The sequence below is a fragment of the Vicugna pacos genome, unplaced genomic scaffold, assembly GCF_048564905.1.
Source record: "Vicugna pacos unplaced genomic scaffold, VicPac4 scaffold_192, whole genome shotgun sequence".
In the NCBI taxonomy this organism is placed as follows: Eukaryota; Metazoa; Chordata; class Mammalia; order Artiodactyla; family Camelidae; genus Vicugna; species Vicugna pacos.
This window is the reverse complement of record NW_027328871.1, coordinates 2,558,267-2,565,848: the sequence shown is the minus strand read 5'-3', so window position 1 is coordinate 2,565,848 and position 7,582 is coordinate 2,558,267. Positions and strand designations below refer to the sequence as shown.

Below are 7,582 nucleotides of genomic sequence, written 5' to 3'. Positions count from 1 at the left end.
AACATTAATTGAACATAGGCCTGTAGATTTATTCCTAGGCCCTCTATTCTGTTCCATTGGTCCATATGCCTTTTTCTATACCAATATCATGTAATTTTGATTATTGTAGCTCTGCAATAGTGTATGTAGACCTGATGGGTTATTATTCTAGCCTGTTTCTTTTTCTTTAATATTACTTTGGAAACTATGGATAGTTTATGACTCTTTGTAAATCGTAGGATCATTTGTTTAAGTCCTATAAAGAAATGTTTTGCATAATTTGGTAGGAAATCAAATTTTCTTGCCTGATCGTTGTGGCTAGGACTTCCAAGACTATGTTGAATTGAAATTGTGAGAATGGGAAACCTTGTCTTGTCTCAGGTTTTTCTGAAAAGGTTTTCAGTTTTTCACAATTGAGTATTTTACTGGCTATATATTTGTCATAAATAGCAATCATTATGTTGAGATATGGTCACTCTGTACCCACTGTGATAAGAATTTTTATTGCAAATAGCTGTTAAATGTTATCAAATGCTTTTTCTGCATCTACTGAGATGATCATGTGGATTTTTGTCCTCTCTTTTGTTAATATGGTGTATCACAGTTGATTGATTGATTTGCAAATGTTAAACCATCCTTGTGTTCATGGGGTGAACCTAACTTGATCATGGTTTATGATCTTTATTTACATGTTGTTGGATTCTGTTTGTTAATAATTTTTTAAAGACTTTTACATCTATGTTTATCAATGATATTGGCATATAGTTTTCTTTTGAGGTAGTATCTTTGTCTGGTTTTGTTATAAGGTTGATGTTGGCCTTATGGTGTGAGTTTGTGTGTACTCTCTCCATATCAATATTTTGGAAGATTTTGAGGAGGACTGGTATGGATTTTTCTTAGTATGTTTGGTCAAATTACCCAGTGAAGCTATTTGTTTCTGAAATTTTGTTTGCAGAGATTTTTTATTTTATTGATAATTCTATTCCATTTCTGGTGATCTGTCTGTTTAAATGATCAAAATTTCTTCTTGATGCAATAATGGTGGGCTGAATGTTTCCAGAAACTTCTCCATTTCTCTAGGTACTCCAGTGTGTTTCCTTGCAGTTGCTCATGATATTCCCTTATGATATTTTGCAAATTTGTTGTACTCTTTGAAGTTTCTCCATTTTCATTTCTTATATTATTTGTGTTCTCTCTCTTTTCTTGTTGGATAGCCTATCCTGACTTTTGTCAATTTTGTTTCAAAAATATTTTGATTGATTTTCTCTATTTTTTAAAATTTATTTCAATTCTTTCTCCCTTGATCTTTATTATTTCCCACTTTCTGCTGATTTTTGGTTTTGTTTGCTCTTCTTTTCATGATTAGTTTACATAGAACATTGGATTATTTATTTGAAATTGCTCTTCTAAATTTAGGGGTGCCTTGTCAATATGAACTTCCCTCTTAAGCCTGCTTTAATTTTATTCCATGGAATTTGTGTAGTGTTTTGTCATATTTCTCAAGATATTTTTTAATTTCTTCTTTTACTTCATTACCTCCCCTCCTTGATTTAGTACCATTTTGTTTAATCTACATGCTGTCAATTTTTCACCCTTTCTTTCTGTGATTGATTTCTAGTTTCATGGTATAATACTCAGAATAGAACCTTGAAATAAATTTTATCTTCTTAAATTAGTTGAGGCTTCTTCTGTGCCTGAGTACATAATCATTCCTAGGAAATATTCCAAGTGACGTGGAAAAGAATGTATATCCTGTTTTTGGGAGAAGTACTGTTTTGGAAGTATCAACCATCTCCAATTATTTTATCATGTCTTTTAGTATCTTTGTTCCCTTATTAATTTTCTGTCTGAAAGACCTGTCCAGTGATGGTAACAGGGTGTTACAGTCTCCTACTGTGATTGTGTTCCCAGCGATTTCTCTCTTTTTATTTATTAGTATTTGCTTTATATATTTCGGTGCTCCAATTTTGAGTGTATATATCTTAATGAGTATAATACCCTCATTTTGTATTTCTCCTTTCATCATTTTATCATGTCCTTGTTTATCTTACTCTATGGCCTTTCTTGTAACTCTATTTTGGGTGAAGTCATTACTGCTAGTCCTGCTTTCTTGTCATGTCCATTTGCATGGAATATATTTTTCCTTCTTCTGAATTTCAATTGATGTGTGTTCCTCTTACTAAAGTGGGTCTCTTGTATGCTTCATAATGTAGGGTCTTGTTATATTATCCAATCAGACAATATATATCTTTTGATTGAAGCACTAAGTCCATTAACATTTGTGATAATTATTGGTAGACTGGTGTTTATTTCCATTTTGAACTTCATTATCCATTTGAATTGGTATTTCCTTTTTGTTCATTTCTTTTTCTTTTTGTCACTTGATTAGTTTTCTTTTTTTATTTTGGTTTCTTTTTGGCTTTGTGAGTTCATTGTACGCTTTTGACTTATGGTTACCCTGTTTTGTATTTATATTGACCCGTACTATGTCTGTTTATTTTAACTGATAAGAATACAAACTCAAACCCATCCTACAGAGAACAGAAACAAGAAGAAAACACTCTTTTTGTCCTGTTTCACTTTGTGACCCTTAAAATTTTTGATGTCCTGTTTTACAACATCATATTTATTCTGCTGTAAGTCATTGTAACTATTCCCTTTCTAATTATGCCTTTCTCTTTTCTATAGCATCCTGCTTCTTTTTTACATAGAGTTGATTTTTCATTATTTCTTTTTCTCTTGCTTAATTCTTTTAGTATTTGCTTCTGTGGAAGTTATTTACCTCTCCTTCTATTCTAAAAGATAGCCTTGCTTGATAAATTATCTTAGATTACAGCTTTTTTCATTCACGAATTGAATATGACTTGCCACTGCCTTCTGACTGTTGTATTTGTGTAGGACACGTGTTTACAAATATAATATATATAATAATATATATATGTAAAGAATACCTAGAAATGAAGTTAACAAATAAGGAGAAAACCTATAAGTTAAAAACAGAAAACTTTGATGAAGGAAATTAAGACTGATCCAAAGAAATGAAAAGATTTCTTATGTTAATGATGTGAAACAATGGTTGAAACAACCATTCTACACAAAGGATTTTACATTTAGTGTGATTCATGTCAGAATACCCATGAGACTTTTTTGTTAAATAGAAAAAATAATTTCAAAATTTATATGCAAGCACAAAGATCATGAGTTGCCAAAATAATCTTGAAAAAGGGTATTAAATCTAATGGTGTAAAGTTCTCTGATGTTACAAAGCTTTAGTAATTAAAACAACATGATACTGGCTCAAAAACAGACACCAATCAATAGAAGAGAATAGTGCAACCAGATATAATCCGTCAAACCTATGATCAGTAAACCCATGAAAAAGGAATCAAGAGTAAAATATGAAGAAAGCACATTCTCCTCAATAATTAGTGCTGGGGAGATTTAACATGTAAAAGATTGAGTAGAATATTTCCTCACATTATATGCAATCTATGAGCACAAAATATCTTTCTATTTATTTTGTTTACTTATTTTTCTTGCACCTGTAATTTATAGATCTATGTTTATATCTTTTTTTCTCATTTAACATATGTGTTTCTATTTTATTGTTTTTGGTATAAATTTACACACAATTATTTTCCTAATTTCTATTTCTGATAATATGTTGTTACTATATAAAAATGCAACGGATATTTGTGTATTGATTTTGTATTCTGCAAGTTTACTAAGTTTGTTCATTATTTCTAACAGTCACTGGAGGGGTCTATGGAGTTTTTAACTCTGCATAAGTATGTCATCTATAAAATCTTTACTACTTTTTTACAAGTTGGATGCCTTTTTACTTTTCTTTGACTAGTTGTTCTGGCTAGGACTTCTGATAATGTAATTTAGGGCTTGTGAAAATGAGCTACTTTTTCTTATTACTGGACCAGAGGAAAACCTTCCTGTATGTTAACATTGAACTTGATGTTACTCATGGGTTTTTCTTATATGGATTTTATAATGTTTAGTTACTTTCTATCTAGAGCGAATTTGGTAAGAATATCTTTATGAAAAAGTTAAGATCACATTTGGCAATAAATTTCCTACATTTTTTAAGATTGTTATTTTTGAATTATTTTTAAGGGATAGTATCACATATATTCATTTGCAAATGTGAAATAATATTTATGAACCAGGACTAAATCCAACTTAACTATAGTTTATAATACTTATAATATGCCATGAATTCAGGTTGCTAGTATTTATTTAGAATGGAATTTACAGATACTGAAGGTAAAATTTGCATTGCACCTTGAGTGTACATTTATTTATTTAAAAATTTTATCACTCATTTTGAATTTGGCTTATGTTTAATGGAATTTATTTTTAAATAAGTAATATAACTTTTGGTAGAACTGAATTTACTACATTTTACTAATACAGAGCATAACTATTATTTACCATTAGAGCACAAAACACGTGACTTATAATGCCATACTATATTAACAATGCCAACAGTTTCAGGACTGAGAAACTTATTGCTTCCTAAAATGCATTACCAGGTCTTTTCCACCCCAAACCACATATAATGTTATTTCTTTGTCTTTTGATTATTTGTTTGCTTGCCCCTTAATGGAGGCACTGCTTTTTGAACCCAGGATCTTGTGCATAAATGTATTTATCAACATCATTTTGGAACACAAAACAGAAGCCCAAGAGTATGGATTATAAAGATGACCAGAATATTTATTTTCTTTTAGTGAATGAAAAACCTCTGAGTGAAAGAATGGCAAATATAAATATTTGTAAATATACAATAAGATTGTCTCTTTTGTAATTTTAAGGTAGAATATTAAATTATATTTGTTTCACTTATAGCACTTAATTAAACTTTAAAACAAAAATTGCCCCCTTTGGGATTTCTTAAATTTGATTGATTATTTTAATCTAATTTTATTTCATGTACATTTACCATTTTTTTATAAACTTACCAAATAAACTGATATTTATTCTTCTCATGTTTTGAATATAGAGCTACTTATTGAAAAGTACACAGATAAATACCTACTTCCATTTCCAAATCAAATTATTTTTCACTTTAATTAGAAATGATGATGAAATAATTATACATTTTCTGTACTGCCTTTACACAAATTACACTTTTAATTCCAAAACTTTAAAATTATTTTACTTATTTTGTGCATTAGTTATACCCTATTCACTAATATGGAATAAATTTGTATACAAAAGAATGGAGATTTGTTTTATTTTTAAGACCCCAAAATAATATTATTTAAAAAGATTTTGTGGGGATAATATTTGCAGATCACACCATAAATATAAGCATCCTTTATGTTTCATTTTAATTTTATGAATGAGGATAAACACTGTCTGAATGTTTCACTGGAGTTCCTAGGAGACCTGACGTTTTGTTATGTTATAGCTACTTAGGTTGAGAACCATTTTGATGGCCTAGCAGTTTATCTGTGCAGGCCTACCAAAGCAGCATTTGAAGCAGCAGTGCTCAAAATCATGCAGATTAGAAAAGTACCTGTAGAAAAAGTTATTTGAGATGACACATGTTTCTTCAGAAATTCAAGATGTGTCTAGTTAAGATGGACCAACTGGTTCAGGAATCTCCAGTAGATCTCTATTGTGTGATCAAACATTCTCTGGGGACTTGGACTTGAGGTCTATGATTGAAGAAAATGCTTTTCAGACTTTGTCTGAAGAATCCTTGATAAAAAGACCATGTTACACACATTGTGTTTCTGAATGACATAAAGATAATGAATTTTGTTCCCTGACATTTCCAAGAAAACTCTGGAAAATGGCTGGAAGTGACCAATTTAAATCCATCTGGTGGGATGATAATGGATCTTCCATAGTGATTGATGAAGATGCCTTTAAGAAGGAAGTTTTGGAAAGAAAGGCCCCTCTCAGTATATTTGAAACAGGAGTTATGAAAAGCTTAGTTAGACTGCTTAACCTTTATGTGTTTAATAAAGTGAGGCAGGTATTTCAGAGATTTGCTTGTCTAGTTGACTTTCTGGCAGAAGAAAAAGAAGTCTCTGTTTTAAGAAAGCTATACAGAAATTTTAGTTACCACATGGTAACTTATATATAAAATTTTACTCTGTACATCAATCTATGGTAATATAAATGTAAAGCTAAATTTTGAAAATTGTATAAAATTATTAAAGCTAAAATTCATTTTTTTTCTAAAAAATGAGGACAGTGCCTTATGTATTCAAGATTATGAAAAAATTTGCTTGCAACTATGATTCTTACCAGAAATCTAAATAAAGATATTAAATCTGCTTTTGAAAAGTGGCATTCACCATTACTGCAAATGCTAACTTCTTAAATTTTATGACTATAATATTTAAATGTGTATTTTCCAAAAAAGGAACTTCAAAATATCATTAGCAATGTTCATATTTTGATGATATTATCTTTGCATTGTAAACATGAAGTCTCAGGTTTTATAGGTTAGGCTTATTTTAGTGTTGTATTTTGGTTTAAAATATTAATAAAATCTTACTCCTTTGGTTGTAGCTGCAGTTCTATCATAATCAAAATTTTAAATGAGGCTGTCCCCAGCTTTTATTGAGAATAAAAAGGAGAGTTGGGATTAAAAATGCCTCTCTGATATCTTCATTGGCTGAAGATTTCAGAAGAAGCAATTTAAAGGAGGCGGTAATGAGGATATTCATAATTCTGATTTTGTGGCTGACACTAGTGGAGATAGTAAATTTTTACCTTCTGCAAATTTAAACATTCTTCGAATAAGAAAGTCCTCTTCTAGCCACATAATTGGTGATACAAATACCCCGATCAGAGATGATTTTTCTCCTCCATCATCAATGTCATTTAGACCACCAGAAAAAATTGCAGTGGATCAACATGCTATTTTAAATCAGTTGACCTCTGTCCATGGGCACTTTTAAAGCAGCTACACTGAAGCAAATGGCCGTGTTGTGAAATTAATTACAACTACAACATCTACTTCTCAGTGCAGCATCTTTTCTCTGAGACAGAGCAATTATTTTGGACTGATGGCGGGGCCTTCTACTTTTCCAAATAGATATCACAACAAATCTGCCAGTGAAGGTCATTTTTCTAAACTTCAACCAGGGAGCAACCCACGGATTCCAGTGCCAGTGATAGCTGATACATCAGCAACCATTCTTTCAAGGCCAACTCATCAGCCATCTTCAGTTTATGAATGTCATCCTAATTACAACTGATCTACCAAAGGACTACCAGATTATGCAGGGAAGCAAAGATTAAAATTGATGTTGGAAAATGTCAACAAATATCTGCAATTTTCATATTTGAACAATAAACATAGATGTGTACCTGTAATTTCCTTATTATTTTTTAAAAAGGGTTAAGAGGTAAATGGTAGAGAAAGTTTCCATTAAAAGAAAAAAATGATATTTGATTGATATGATCATTTGATGAAAAAATATAGGAGTAAATTTAAATAATTTCTTGTAAGGAAGAAGAGTAAATGGAAGAATTTGGAAAAAGACAAAAACATGGAGAGAGGGAAAATTACTAAGTGGTTTCTGGTTCATACTGGAAAGAATCAAAAGTGTTAAGTTAGGATAGGTTG

General features: G+C 30.6%; 1 pseudogene; it reads left to right on the top strand.

Annotated features, from left to right (window-relative positions):
- The first annotated feature begins 5,533 nt into the window (after positions 1–5,533).
- On the top strand, positions 5,534–7,358 carry LOC140695269 (heat shock transcription factor, Y-linked pseudogene; annotated as a pseudogene).
- The last annotated feature ends 224 nt before the right edge of the window (positions 7,359–7,582 follow it).